The following is a 16,949-nucleotide window of genomic DNA, read 5'->3' on the forward strand; positions in this document are numbered from 1 at the left end:
TGGCACACACGACATCGATACCCCCCCCCCCCCCCCCCGAGGCGTTGGACCCTGTGCTGGCTGCGGCTCCCACAACACGTTCTCGTGCGCCTTATGGAACCTGGCGTACCAGGCGGTGGTGCTCCCGCGTAACTTAACCACCAGAGGCGTCTGCAGGGCCCGGAGCACACAGGGCCTAACTTGTCGCAACACCTCCTCCACCGCCTGCTGCACCAACTCGTCCGGCGCGTGGCAGATATAGGAGCCCCTCCGCCGCTCCGGGTATTGAACATCCGCCACCACCTGGATTGGCTCCTCTTCCCCAGCCTCCAAACACACTAGAAGTAGTTGCATCGGTTCCATCTGAAACGAAAAAAAAAAAAATCCATTATAGAAAAAAAATTATCAAAAAATCCGTTAGGAATGTGTCATACTTACGTTTTACCAGCTTGAAAATCCTTTTCCAAATAACAATGTGGTGAGGGTAATTTATCCACCACAATCCTACATTACTGTATCCTGGAAAATTCCTGTTACGGGAAACCAACTGGATGGCAACCCGCAACATACCAACGGCAGCCTCATTAGTGCTGTCATATTAAGAAAGAAAAAAAGCGGATACCGATAACTACACCAAAGCAGTACCCAAAACCGCAAAACATCAGAATCGGTACTGACGTGTTTTTGCCGAATATAGGCATCTACTGCAATACCAAGCAGTCATACACAACAAAGGAACCCAAAAAAAGGGGAGGACAAAACAAAGAAAACAACCTTTCTTTGCAAAAAATTCACATTTTTTTTTACAAGGAGATTTGTTTTTGTTGTTTTTTTTACCCTTTCCGTTTTTTGGGCACGGTTTTCTGGCTGGGGGGCAGGACTTGTTGTTTTTCAACAACAAACATCACAAACAGTCATTATAAGGGCTCGGTACAAAAACAATCCGAGTCCCGAAATTAAAGAATCCCGACACGACCAAGTCCCGAAATTAGAAAAAGTCAACTGTTTCTACCGGCCTAGTGTGCTACTGCCCCAGTGACCTAGTTTTTTTTCAAGGGCAAGCAAATACATATATGTATATATATACCAGCACACCACAAATTCACCATACCAGCTGTCAGCTAACCAAGAAATACACGACAGAGTTGCATGGTACATTTAGCATAATGGTACGTGCAGATAGAACGCGTCGTGAAGAACGCATCGCCAATCTGCATGTAAGCACCGGCAGTTGGTACATTTTACAATTTAATTACGATGTTCGCTATTCGGCATGAGCTGTCGCACAAAATTAAATCAATACCGTCGTCAGCCTCTACGGTTCGTTTTAAACTCGGTTTATTCATACATTTTAACGTACGTTTGTTAATAAAACGCCACGCGTATCACGAAAGCAAGTAATTTTGCGCGGGTGGGTTGGAATCACGTCCGCTCCAACCCCCCACACACCGCAATCTTGCTGGTTGTGTTGAAATATCTAAGCTGCTCGAAATCACAGCACTAACTATTTTGCAAAAACGCTCTCGTCACTCCACGTCATTTGACTAGTCATTTTACGGTGACAGGTTATGTTCGTAGTCACATTTGCATGGGCGTGGGTAGATTTGTGACCAGGTGTTTTGTAGGGGAATAATATCATACACAACTGACGAAATACATGCGCTGCAGCGAAAACGCGCATCACCCAACCAACCTCACGGCCACTCGCCCTGGCACATCCATAAAAGGCCACAGTCGCCCCTAGAGCGACACGCTACAATAGACGCTGGAACGGAGACCGCGGCCTTTTCGTCCAGCCCAGAATAAACCCAAACAAAAATAATGCGAGTCTGGAACGGAGACCTCTGCCTCTTCGTCCAACCAACACAAAAAAAAAAACCGCAAATCTGGAATGGAGACCTCGGCCTCTCCATCCGAAACGCCAAAACCAAAGAATAACAAAAAATGGTGCCACTCTGGAACGGAGACCTCGGCCTCTTCGTCCAGCCTTACTGGCCATCGACTGTTGATATATGACGTTCTGAATTTCTATATTTAAGAATTATGTATAATTCAATGGCAAGAAATATTCACTTCACTGTTCCTAACCGCTAATTTTTTCATCTTAGCTCAGGTGGCATGCTAAGCAAGTTGGAAAGGATTCCCGGCCATTTTGCGTCGCCGACGAACTCTTCATTTAGATTAAGTTTAGTGTGTAAGTCTTATATTAATTTTTTCTCGTTTCAGCGGAGGTCATTGGCGGAAAACGATGTTGCGTATCGCAAGGGGGGCCGGCATGTTTAGGCAGGATGCCTAACTTTTCCGCAACTGATTGCGACCCCCCCAATGCGACTCTGCAAATCGATACTCGACTTAATTTACAACCACCTACACCATCACCCTCATGCATGTGCATGCATGTACATGCACGTGTATGTGTGCTTTCTGTCAGCACTCATGCATATGCATGTCGGGGTTGATGTGTGGGTGCCTTTGCCCTCCAAAACGGAGGATTTTGCGGGTCAACGGTTGTAGCTTGCTATACAACCGGCCTCTTTGATTTCAACAGCCAACCAGTTAACATCTGCCGCCAGCGATCTCTGCCGTATTTCTGCGTTTATTCAGGTAATATTGTAACTATTGCTAGTTTTACATTTACCCAATAAATCACATATATTATAACGAGAAATCTCGTCTATTTGCTTATTTTCATTTCCAACCCGCTTATTCCCACTGAGATCGACCCCGATGCGCCCACCTACCTCCAGGAGCACACGCACCCCGGACGAACATTAATCAATAAACAAATAGTAGGCATAGAAGAATTTGAAATAATAGTCGGCATAGGTGAATTCACGAACACGCTACTTAAATATGCTTTCTGTCCTCTAATTACTAATTTAAAAAAAAAAAAAACTATTTATATTTATTCATTGCCAAAAAGGTTTCGTATTAGCGAATTAGGTATTTTGCGGATTATGCATTTACGAATTAAGTGTTTTGTGAATTATGTATTCACGAATCAAGTATGAGATAGGTATTCCTAAATTTAGAAATTATGAGTATAAATTCCGTAAGTTTAATTAGGTGTTCACGAATTGGATTTTTATTATTTAAGTATAACGTCGGTATGCATGAATTAAGTACATATGTATTAGGTATTATTGAACTAAGTTATGTCACAACACTAGTTGTTTAGTGTTTAATTATTACTTTAATAATTCATTTCGTCAGGATTTGCAGAGTTTAATATATATTTGATTAATTTCATTTTTTTAAAAGGATACGAGACTCACGCGGTCAGTGATGGTCGGAATGTTCAAGGATACCAGATTGGTTGACAGCTCGGCCCTTTCTGATATTGACATTTCCCCCGATTTCTGTGGATTGATCATATTCGTTATCATGTAAATTGTTGTCACTATCAGATAAATTATCATCGCTGAAGCCATCGAGTTCAGGTGGCATTGAACACCAAGGCTTCATTTTGTCGGCGGTATAAACGGATGTAAACTTCTTTTGGCTTTGTTGCATACCATTGATATCAGTAAGAAGGTAACGGTCCTTCCCAAGAACTTTCGCTACTACATAGGGACCACGGAATTTGGGTTCGAGCTTACGTGACTTCCCCGAAGCAGATGGTTCGTTGTGTATCACCACCATATCGTCAACGTTGTAGATGGAGGCCGTTTTGTGCTTATTATCGAAGCGCTCCTTCCATTTTTGTCGCTGAGTATTGATTGAGGACATAGCATTGTCCCGATTTTCAAATGTCGTTCCTTTATTATCATTGTCGATTACTGCGGCCAAAAGTTTATTATGTATCTGGTCATTAATTTAAAATCGAATATTAGTTCGTTGGGAGAATTTTGTTGTGAGTTGATTGACCATTGTAGATTGCGCAATTGGTCACCCCATTCGAAGACGTTGTACGAAGGTAATTTAATATAACCTGATTTGCACGCTCCACTTGACCGTTAGCGCGTGGAGTTCGTACCGCAGTTTTTATGTGTATTACGTTGTTTCCGTTGCAATATTTGACAAACTGTTTGGATGAGAACGCAGTGCCACGATCCGTTACTATTCGAGCAGGGAGACCAAAATAACTCGAAATTTCGTTTAATGCTTGAATGACAGGTAATGTTTTGGTACTACGGACCGGTTTTACGACAATATATTTCGTAAATGCGTCACTTATTGCACGTACGTATTACCGCGCTTACTTTTAACAAATGGCCCCAAGTGGTCGATATGTAAGAGTCTAAACGGTATAGGTTCGATTGGTTCGGTGTATAACACACCTTCGAGTGTTCCTCGTTTTGTTATAGCAGCATTCTATACACGATGCTATATAGTCTTTAACATATTTTCGCATTTTCGGATAGCAGAAATGTTTAAGAATGTGTTGAATCGTTTTATCAACACCAAAATGTCCAAAGTTATCATGACAGTATCGAGCTACACGCCAACGTACAGCTTTTGGTACCACATAAAGTAGCTTGTTGTCTACTCGTCGATATAATCTGTTTCTTTCAAAAGAATATTCTTTTCAGAATTTTTTCGCTTTGGTGGACTCAGTTTTGTCCATTAGAACTGAAAAAACCTCTCGTATGTATGGATCTTTTAGTTTTATTGGCAACAACCAATCGTCGTCAACTACGTCAACATGTAGGGTTTTGTCAGCCGGGATAGGAGCACGGCTCATAGCATCGACGTGAGCCATTCGACTACCTGGTCGATGTATGATCTCGTAGTCATACTCCATCAAACGGACTAACCATCTTGAAATACGTGGTATTGGTGGAGTTTTAGCTTTCCGGCTCGAAATTGCAGAACAGTCAGTAAATATTTTAAATGACCTAGCCAGGAGATAAATGCGAAAGCGTTGCAATGCTTCCACAACAGCCAATACCTCAAGCTCGTAACTATGATAGGTCGATTCAGCCGGTGTACAGTGGCGGCTAAAATACATTACAGCTTGCCAAACGTTGTGATCGTGTTTCGATAGTACTGCTGCGATTCCTATACTACTTTCGACGGTATGCACCTGATGTTGCTCATTAAAATCGTATAGAGCTAACACTGGTGTACTACATAATTTATTAATTAACGTGGAGAACGCGTTTTGTTGAGCTTCGCCCCATTCAAATTTTTCAGCGCATGCTTTCGTTATTAGTCTTGTTAACGGACGCGAGATTAATGAATAATTTTCAACGAATTTTCTAAAAAATCCGGTTAACCCGAGGAAACGTCCGACTGCCTTTTGCGTATTTGGTATTTTAAAGTTCTTTATACCTTGTATTTTCCGATCACCTGGTTTGATACCATCGCGTGATATTTTATGTCCGAGAAACTCGATCTCGTTTTTAAGAAACCACATTTGACCAATCTTAACGTTAAACGGTTCTCTTTTACGACACACAGAAAATCATCTAATTTTTGTATACCTTCTTCAACTGATTTGCTAGGTATAATCACATCGTCCAAATGCAATTATACTTTTCCATTTACACTGTTCAATTAACTTATTCATAGCTTCTTGAAAAACGGCCGGAGCATTAACGAGACCAAATGGCTTCCGGTTATATTCGTAATGACCTTCCGTCGTCACAAACACGGTTAGCTTTTTCGAATTTTCGTTCACCTCGATTTGGTGATAACCCGTTATAAACTCCAATGTCGTGAAAAACTGAATACCTCATAACATCGCGAAAAGTTCGTCAATTATTGGCATTGGATATGGTTGTTTTTCGGTAATTTTATTTAGTTGTCGGCAGCCCACGCACATTCGGAACTCTTTGTTTTTCTTTTCCACGAGCACAATAGGTGAGGCTTACGGAGAATTTGATGGTCGAATTATTTCACTTTTCAATAGATTTTCGATAATCTCTTTCACGATAGGGCGATGCGCGAATGGCAGTCTATATGGTTTCATATTAATTGGCGTATCAGACAATAATTAAATATTCATTTTAACTATACTGGTTTACCCACTGAATCTGATTCAGCAGAGAAACATCGATCATGTTTTCGTAACATCTTGTTTAATTCACCGAATTCACCATCTGTGATGCTTAGAATTTCGTTGTTGGGTTTTTCGACTACCCACATTTCTTTTCCTTTGAATACGAATTGACACTGGATAATCAATCAGTCCATCATCTACGATTAGCATTTCCGTCTCGGACGCCTTTCCGTCTATATTAAGCATTACATTTAGTTTGGACGTACATTTATATAATGCTCCACCGAAACCTTTTAATGTAACACAACATTCACCGCTTTTTCCGATTTTATACGCGAGTGATTTTCTTATTAACGTTCTACTGCTACCTGTATCTATAAAAGCATTTTTCTTTACACCATTTATTTCAATATTTTTAATTATAAAATCACTTTTGATTTCATTCACGGTGCTACAATTATATTTCGGCATTTTCATTTTGAAAATTGTTTGTGGAGTGTCCCACTTTGGAACACTTTGCACATCGTTCGCGTTTTTGTGGCTCAGGTGAGTTTCGCGACAAATGTCCAGCCTTATTACAACTGTAGCATATCGTTGTTTTTCTTTGAGTCTATATTTTCGTATTTGCCTTCGTCGGCTCTTCGTTTTGTTTTGCATTTGCAAATTTCGTGCTTTTCAAATTATTGTGCTTACAATAATTCAAAATCGCTTATAGCAATTCACTACACGTTTGATACTTGTGCACAGATATACACTGCTTTAAACCGTTTTCATTTATACCATTAATTATGTATTTTATTATTGACGCATCGTCAAATTTACCGCGGCGACCAGTCGCCAATACTCGATAGTAAAATGCTTCTACACTTTCACTATTATTTCTTTTCATGTTCATAAGTTCCATATGAATGTCCGCAGCATTCAAAGAACATGGAAATTCGTTTAGAAATCCGTACACAAAATATTGCCAATATGTATAGATTTCTGCACAGGCATCTATCCACATCTTTGCAGCACCTTCTAGTTTCGTTTGTATTGCATACAATAGAATTTTATCTTCCCAACAATAAACACTACGCAGTTGGTTAACACGATTTATAAATTGTTCTGAAGTTATTATCTTTTTACGCGGATCGTAAGACGGTAGAATTGCAATTATGTCATGAACGTCTCCAAAAATTGAAATTCTCTTTCTATTATCTTCTTTGTTTACATTTGCAAATTCTTGCGACGTTATTTGTTCGCCTCTTGTTGGCATTGCACTTATTCGTATTTCGTTACTGTTCACACTCCTTTGCTGTATTGGATATGAATTTGTCGCCTCATTTCTACAACAAAAATTTTGGCCGTTACCGATTGAAATTTCCTTAGACCACCTGGTCGTTGGTAGTTCAACATGTTGTTGCGCGTTCATGTCGCTTAGAATTGTATCACTGCGCGGTAGGCGAGCGTTAACTGCGTTTGCGGCAGAGAATATTGGCTGCGGCGTTATCGTTTGCGCACCCTAATGAACGTGTCTGCTGCTACTTGCGCTAGCCGTTGAATTATGAATTTTCTGCTGCTCTTGAACGTTTGGCAGAGAAAATGCGTTGTATGGAGTTGTATACGAATGAACTCCGTATGACGTTGTTGGTACAATATATGCATTCGAATTTCCATATAAACGTTGACCATTTACGTCGGCCGATGAAATTAGCATATTCGCTTGCCCTTGGACGTTGGTCAGAAAAGACGAGGAGTACATAGGTGTGCTACCATAAAACGTCGATAGAAAAGCGTTTGCTTCTGTACTTCTACACACAAATCCTGTTTCGTTTTGAAAAGGTGCCATTATCGCTGCACTATTTGGCGTAGTTTCGATGCATAAATATGAAGATGCAGGCACCGTCTTTATAACTGGCGCTACTCAGTGGCCTGTCATCATGCTATGTATGTATGGAGGAAGATTCGACTTCCTGACTATTTTTGCTTACGTTTGCACTATCATTTAAAGCACTTGTGAAAAGTTCTTCACTGAAATGTTCGCACAGTCTTTCCACGAGTTGCGATTTATTAGCGGTGGTGGATAAACCGATGTCTCGCAATTTTCGACGTAATTGCTCAACTTTTAAATCACTGAATTTCGGCATCATGATTTATTTTATGAACCCGACCGATCGACACAACGCATGAAAAATTACGTTCGTATGCGTGTTTTAGAATTTCATAACTTTTCTTGGCTTTTTAACGAAGTGCGCAAGCACAAACGAATGGTGCTTAGTTGTATATTACATTCGAGCGTGTATTTCACTTTTGAAGCGCGCGAATTCAGCTCAATTCTGAAAATTGTCACAACACTAGTTGTTTAGTATTTTAATTATTACTTTAATAATTCATTTTGTCAGGATTTACAGAGTTTAATATATATTGGATTAATTTCATTTTTATAAAAGGATACGAGACGCACACGCGTCGAGCGCTCACGAGTAACTTCAACTAACTAACTTCTTCTTCTTTCCTTTTTAAACGCACGCAAGTCATTTTCTGTCAAAAATGTCTCATGCCCATACATCTTGTATGAGAGCAACCCAAATTGAATTTGCTGCGTAAAAACCTAACTCGATTTCCAATTTTTGTTCTGCGTGACATTAAATTTGGCGTTTGCACACATGCTTTACATTGTCGCAACGCATGCTTATTTGGGTTAGGGCAAAAAACGCCGGTTGTTTGCGTGCGCTAAAAAAAACGCAGTGCGGTTTTATTAGGTTGGCTTGTTATTCGGTCAGTGATGGTCGGAATGATCAGGGTTACCAGATTGGTTGGCAGTAAGTATATATTAAAATGATAAGGAATTAATAAATAACTCCGGTATTTTCGAATTAGGCATGAGCGAATTAACTATAAGAAAATGAATTACGAATGTGCGAATTAGGTAATTACGAATTAGGTATTAGCTAGTTAGGATTAAAGAATGAATTCCGATAATGATATGAAGTAAGGACTTACGAGTTGGGTATTTTCGAACGAATTAAACTATATGAAGGAAGTATAAAAAAAGTTTAAAAATTGTATGCTGAACCCAATTGACCGACGCACGTAGAGGTATTTAAGCAATCTGGGCGGCCAAAAAACAATTTTTCAAAACGCAGCAATTAAAAAAGAAAAATTATTTTTAGTAGGCCAATACTCTAGCGTATTAGAACCAATAATTGTTTATTTTCATAATTCATATACCTAATGTGGACATCCACTCAAAATTGGACCATTCGTGCGTATATTGCGGCACTTTTTCACGTTCTTAGAGTATATACATTTTCAATTGATATTTTTACGGGTTTCAGTGGAGCTTATAAAAGAGAAGCCATTGATTCTTATGAAACAGTTAAGTGTGTATAATCTTTATGTATTTTAAGATTTATACAGTCCTTAACGCCTTCGTAATACAATTTTTAAAAAGGGATGTATTGGGGCAAATTTTTTTCCCAATTTTTTTTTTTCGAAAAGGTTTTTGTTTTAGTGCCCCACTTTGCCCCGCATTGATTCCAATTTTTTTAGAAAGCCTGTGTTTTTCTAATTTAAATAGTGGAAAGATGGGTCCCGCATATTCCCGCTTTTTGAAAAAAATTGGTGATTTTGAGCGTTGCACAGTGGTGCCATCTCCATAGGGTGAGCAATAAAAAATAGTAAACGTACTCAAATTTTGTTGAAATTCGGCGCGTGATCTTTTGTAGGATAAAAAGAATATATATGCAATATGGTGATGATTGGTACCTTGCCACTCCTCGTACTCTTGTGGGCGGTTACATTAAAAGATGTCTAATTTTTATGAAACTCAGTTTGGACGTTAATCTCACGTTTAGAAACGCAATTTTAGAATTTGATCTTGCTCGATGAATCAATGTGCTGATACCGAATCCTGAATCTATTTGGCAATGTACCCCAAAAGCTGCAATCGATGACTACCATTTTTTTGTATGTTCTGTTTATAGTATGAGGTGGGTTTGGTCAAAGGCTGAGGTATGCTCAAGTCAATCCAGAGTCGGATGGAGGTCCCACTTCCCCCACCTAAATAAAAACACAGTAAATTAGTGTTGATTTCGAACACACACACACACGCGGCTCTCAGGCTAAAATATCCACAACCTTGAATCCAGGAGAGAGAGAGAGAGAGAGAGAGAGAGAGAGATGTTCACTAGGTAGTGTCGCTGACAATATAGTGTAACCCAAGGACGACGGCTCTCCACAGAGAGAGGGAGATAGAGTGCTAGCTAAGCGGTGGCTGAGATGGTGAAGACGACGGTGGCTCTCGCTAAGAGGTGCTAACGGCGGTAGTAATGACGGCGGTAGTTAGGATCACGCCCGAAGAGAGAGTACTGAGTGACGGTGGCTCTCACCAAATAGCTATGACGACGGTGGTGGCTAGACTTCGGGATAGGATGTCCAAGGATCGGGATGGCGATGATGTTGTACCTACGGCGAAGTGTCTATTAGTATGAGGCTAACTAACTACAATATATTGGCTCGGGTATTCGGCTAGGGTAGTAGGGGAGTTTGTCCCGCCGCAGGCGTTGGGAAGTGTTTTCCTCTTACCTGAGCCGTGTATCCGTGCATTACCCTTCCTCTGAGTAATAGGGGGGGTGAGTCCCGTCTTAATCAGAGGAGATGATAACAAAATATTAGGGTTGCCCAATAGGCCGCGGGGGGAAGTACCATCGGCAGAACCGACCTTGTAACTTTACCCCCCCCCCTCGACGCAAAGGGAGTCCCTGGAATATGGGTAAGGCTGCCCAAAAGGCCTGGGGGGAAGTACCATCGGCAGAACCGACCTTGTAACTTTACCCCCCGCGACCCAAAGGGAGCACCTACAATGTATTTATATTGTCTCAGGCAGTCTGCCATGGTAGTGGGGAAATCCGCCCCGCCACTGGCGTTGGGACGGGTTTCCTTCCTACCCGTGAAGGCTGCTCGTGCATTACCTTTCCGATGAGTAATAAGGGGTGTAAATCCCGTCTTACTCACCGGAAATGTGGGTAAACCTGCGGGGTGTCCGATAAGCAGGGGGGGGGGGGGCGTACCATCGGTGGAACCGACCTTGTAACGCACCCTCCTACCCCAAAGGGCACCCCTTGTCGACCGCCAGGTGTGACCGGCGAAGTGTGCCTGGTGTATTCCGGTCAATCATTTTATTCATAGGTAACTATGAACACATTGGGAATTATGCTCGCATTGTCGCGCACAGCGCGCCACGAATGAAAATTCCCAAGCATTGTGCGTTCACCATCGCTGGCTTGCTTTGTGCTTGCGCGATGATTGTTGGGCCGGTATGTATGTATATATGTATGTCGGTACATACACTACTAGGGGTGGGCAGTAAATGGAAAATATGATGTTAGGGGTGAGCGCTAAATAGGAAATAGATATTGTGGCGTAGCATTTGCTACGTTACAATAGCTGTATTAAGATTTTTTTAAATTGAGGTTTCTCTGGTGGAGTAATCACCCGTAACGATTTTACAGTTTAGACAAATACCTTCTAAGCTTCGGACCTTATTCAAAAAAAGATACCATTGAAACTCGAAAGAGCCATACGTCGTTTGAAATCCAAGATGATGACCTGCCTGACATACCCTCTGATGATGAGCCCTAAAGAATGATAACTAACCATGCGACTGGACTTCTGTTACAAATAACAGTGTATCGGATTGGGATACGAGTTTTAGCTTTAGTATTGATTATTTACTATACTGGTAATACCGCACACGTAAGCCATGTGTAGAAATTCACTATTTTTCCGCAGGCTTACATTTTTTTGATAATTACTTAATTAATTGTGTTAGAATTCTCGATGCCAGGCATATACAAATAAATGCCAAAAATCAGCGAAACGTGCGATCTGCTTGTAAGTTGCACATTATTTTGCTATAATGAATTATTATACTAGAATGTCCGTAGACTTTTTTGGACCACTGTATATATAATAAAATAAAATAAAAAGTTAAATACAACTGAAATCACAATGAGTACCATAATTAAACAATTTAAAGTAAAAAATAATGACTTTTTAAGAAACTTTGCTGTCCGTAGATTTTTCTGGACCATTATATAGATATATAATAAAATAAAATCAATAGTTAAATATACCTGAAAATTGTTAGGCCTTGAGCCCGATTCGAACCCGCGATCTGAAATCACCATGAAAAATATAATTAAACAATTGAAAGCAAAAAACAATGATGTTTTAAGAAACTTTGCTGTTTGTAGACTTTTTTAGATCACTGTATATATAATAAAATAAAATAAATAGTTAAATATACCTGAAATCACCATGAGTAACATAATTAAATAATTTAAAGCAAAAAACAATGATTTTTTGAGAAACTTTGCTGTCCGTAGATTTTTTTGGGCCACTGTATATATAATAAAATAAAATAAATAGTTAAATGTAACTGAAATCACCATGAGTAACATAATTAAATTATTTAAAGCGCCACAAGTACTTGGAGAAAAAAAAATTGTTTTTTTCTTTGTTCAAAAATATCGCTTGATTATCCCGCTATGGTTTATGCAAAAAGTATGTACATAGGTATTTATTGTAACACCTCCAATAGTTATTCTATTGTGGCCATATCACCTAATGTAGAAAACAATTCGATACTCGAATGGCCCCGTAGGGTATATTTGGCATGAGCGCTACAAGTTGAACGTACTTGAATAATACTCACAAAGCTCTGTCGGGGTCACCACTTAAGTGCATTAAAAGGATGCACTTAAAAAAAAACCTTAAGAAATTAATTTCACACAAACGAATATTTTCTGAACAAACTAAACTTTTTTAACATCCAAAAAAAACATTTTCAATATTTGTATAAAAACTCTTAGCATATTTGTTCAAAATAAATAACATAAAAGTACAGTGTATTGACAACAAGTATAGGTGCCACAAACCTATAAAAAGACATTTTTTAATTTTCGTATTGAGTTTCCAGTGGGACTGCTTGTGTAACGTTTCCCCTTTTACTAGTCGGTTGACGCTTATCAATCTTCCAACTCTTTCAAGTCGCCGAGAAATGCTAGCGCTAAATGGATTGATTGTAAGTTCTTTTCTTTTGCACTAAGTAAACTCCAACGTCTCTTCACGGGCGTAAAGACGTTATAAACCTCTTTTTTAGAGACAGTGTAGAACTAATTTCGAGTTAAATTAACGTTTTTGTTGTTTGTGTCACGATTTAAACACTCATTCGAATTGATTCGATATAACAGAATCACTTCCCTCTCTAGGGTAGGCACCTTGACGTTGGTGTGAGGGCTTAGCCAAACTCGATAGCGGCCGACTATGAGGCGGAGTGGTTAAGGATCGGCATCTACGCCGTTTCGCCTCATATGAGGGCGGCGAGATGTCGGTGAACAAGAACTGCCAACCCCCTAATCCAGGGTGTTATGCGGACCGTGCCTATTGGACGATTTGCAGCCAGGGGATATATTCGGCTGTATTCGAATGTAGCGCCTAACATGCGCACATCTGGGGTGGCTTTCCGTAATTCGATAACCGACACTAGTTGATTCGATACTTCAAGTCGATATCGAACGCTCGATGATGCCATTTTAGTTCCCGTATCTTGGTATGATCTCTTTCGTTTGCAGATTTCAAAGGGTGCTTAGAAAGCTTTTTGGAGCTACCAAATATTTTCTTTTTTATAAATAACGTTTGTTTCTTAATCTCTGATGAAATAATCATTCCCTAAATAAACACCAAAGCATAAAATTATAACTTTCAAAAAGGCAATTCGACACCTAATTTGGTATCGAACGTTCGAAACGACGCGTCGACAATTTGTGTTACGGAAAACGAAAACGCCTCTAACACTTCTCTCATAATGGTCCACCCCTGTTGAAACAGCAAGTTTCCTCAGACTCCCGTTAGAGGACATTGGTGACAATTTGTGATTGGTCAGACCTATTGGATGGGGCGAAGCACTGCTACAACAACAACAACAACGATTATTTTATACTCGTTCTTGATCGATGTCCACGTTCTTGATCGATGTTACGCAAAGCCACCCCTGCACATTTTCGCATGTTCTTTTGTGCGAGTATTCGCAAATTGACGATCAAACTAGATCAACCAATCTGGTAACCCTGAACATTCCGACCATCACTGACCGAATAACAAGCCAACCTAATATAAACGCACGCAAGTCATTTTCTGTCAAAAATGTCTCATGCCCATACAACTTGTATGAAAGCAACCCAAATTGAATTTGCTGCGTAAAAACCTAACTCGATTTCCAATTTTTGTTCTGCGTGACATTAAATTTGACGTTTGCACACATGCTTTACATTGTCGTAACGCATGCTTATTTGGGTTAGGGCAAATAACGCCGGTTGTTTGCGTGCGCTAAAAAAACCCAGTGCGGTTTTATTAGGTTGGCTTGTTATTCGGTCAGTGATGGTCGGAATGTTCAGGGTTACCAGATTGGTTGACAGTAAGTATATATTAAAATGATAAGGAATGATAATGGTCCACCCCTGTTGAAACAGCAAGTTTCCTCGGACTCCCGTTAGAGGACATTGATGACAATTTGTGATTGGTCAGACCTATTGGATGGGGAGAAGCACTGCTACAACAACAACAACAACGATTATTTTATACTCGTTCTTGATCGATATCCAATTACGAAAAGCCACCCCTGCACATTTTCGCATGTTCTTTTGTGCGAGTATTCGCAAATTGATGATCAAGCTAGATCTTGTTGCTTATTTTGCTTAAATTTTCGTGTAAACAATTTTTTTAACTTTTGTTTTTTTTTTTGTTTTTGAACATACTTTAAAACCTTATACCTGCATTAAAAGTTAGCATTTTCTTTTGTACGAGTATTCGCAATTCGATTGATTCAAGTTAGGTGTTAGTTGATTAGTTTGCTAAAAATTCTTGCGATTTTTCGAACATTAAATGAAATTACATACGTACATTAAACAGCTAGCATGCGATAAAAATGGTTACGTCTGAATATAGTCTTCCACTTTTGATCACTGATTTCACAAATTATAATGCATGTTACAAAACGAATTAAAGATACATATCTATATATAATGAAAATATTAAGGTCTCTATTTAGCAAAGTCCAATAAGATGTAAGAAATATACAAATCTAGATAAAGGTAGAAATAGCAGGAGGATAAAAAAAACAAGAAATAATATATGTAAGCTCAATATTTATTATCAGGGCTGCTCAAAAATGTTTGTATTGAAGTGCAAATACTAAGCCAGCTACAAAAATTGTAAGCGCACTGAGAAAAACTATAATATTTTTTTTAAATGGAATTATTTTTTTGTAAATAATATTGTAATACAGTTCAAGTAATTTTATGTATGCATAGATCTACATATAATAATACAACAAGCATAGAATATGTATTAAGTTAAATGGAATAAACGCAGAAACAAGTTCATAATGTGTATACTTGTAACGATAAGTTTAAAATGTTTAAGTGGTTGGTAGTATCTGCTAAATGCTAAATCAAACTTAAAATTTTCTGAAGATATAGCTTCTATTAAGTCCGTGTCTTTTAAATTCAATATAACGAAATCTAGTATTTCATTTTTTATTTCAAAAAATCGTTTTAAGCATTTTCCTCTGCTCAGCCACCTTACTTGTGTAAATATTACCAAATCACCATATTGACATTCGCATTCGTCTAGAAATTTTTTAAATTTTCTATACATGTGTAAGTGCGTTATGACCTCCTCTTATATTTTTTAAAATTTGTACTACTACATCCATAGTTTTAGTGGCATGCTTTCATTGAGCGCATAAGTTTTCTTGGTGGATTATGCTGTTATATGCAGGTACTTCTATTCCCCTTTTGATTAGCTGACCAACAAGACTATTATTCTTATCAACCATGGCTGGTGCTCCGACTGTACATATAGCAGATAGTTTTGTCAAAGCAAGATTCTCATTGAACTTTTTATAAATAGGGTTGAATATATCTATTCCTCTGGTATTTTCCAAAAGTGGCATGATACCAAATATCTCCTCGCTAATTTCAAAATCATCACCAATAATGTGTATTCCTAAGCATTTATAAATGAGATCTTAGTAAATATATACTAGCTTGGTGAAATTTTCTGAAGTATATCAGATTTTTTCGATGGTGATTATTTTTGGGGTTTAAAATATACATTTTTGCCAAAATTTCACTGAAAAGTAATTTTTTTCACCCGTGATAGCGTTATATTATGCTTTAAGACTACGTACCTATCAAAAGCTGGCTAGTATCTGCTATGTCACAAGACTCATCAACTGCAATTGAAATATATCTGCATGCATCCAGTTTCCCTCTTAATTTATTATTTAAATGTTGGTGTAAATTTTAATTCGACGAGTTACTGTTTACCAGGATAGTTTTACCCTGTTTATTTGGCTTGCCATTGCCCTTCCATTTACTCCAAAACATGAAAGCATCTCCTGGCATATTTACTTTATTAAAGGTCCATAGGAAAAAGGCTTCAAACTTATTGCTATACGTAAGCTTGTCGTGTACGACGCTTTCAATGCACACATATCATAATTATCTTTGGTGTTATTTTAAACAAGTAAGGAAGGTTAAGTTTGGGTGTAACCGAACATTACATACTCAGCTGAGAGCTTTGGGGACAAAATAGAGGAAAATCACCATGTAGGAAAATGAACCTAGGGTAACCCTGGAATGTGTTTGTATGACATGTGTATCAAATGGAAGGTATTAAAGAGTATTTTAAAAGGGAGTGATCTGGCGGCCACCGTGGTGTGATGGTAGCGTGCTCCGCCTATCACACCGTATGCCCTGGGTTCAACTCCCGGGCAGAGCAACATCAAAATTTTAGAAATAAGATTTTTCAATTAGAAGAAAATTTTTCTAAGCGGGGTCGCCCCTCGGCAGTGTTTGGCAAGCACTCCGGGTGTATTTCTGCCATGAAAAGCTCTCAGTGAAAACTCATCTGCTTTGCAGATGCCGTTCGGAGTCGGCATAAAACATGTAGGTCAAGTCCGGCCAATTTGTAGGGA

The 16,949-nt window shown here is 39.0% G+C and overlaps 1 protein-coding gene across 2 annotated transcripts in view; it reads left to right on the plus strand.

The window, feature by feature from the left end:
- The window catches only part of LOC137240171 (uncharacterized), a 1,093,642-nt gene that overhangs the window by 289,408 nt on the left and 787,285 nt on the right, over window positions 1-16,949 (plus strand). The window lies entirely within an intron of this gene.

This window comes from Eurosta solidaginis, chromosome 2, assembly GCF_040869045.1.
Source record: "Eurosta solidaginis isolate ZX-2024a chromosome 2, ASM4086904v1, whole genome shotgun sequence".
Lineage (NCBI taxonomy): Eukaryota > Metazoa > Arthropoda > Insecta > Diptera > Tephritidae > Eurosta > Eurosta solidaginis.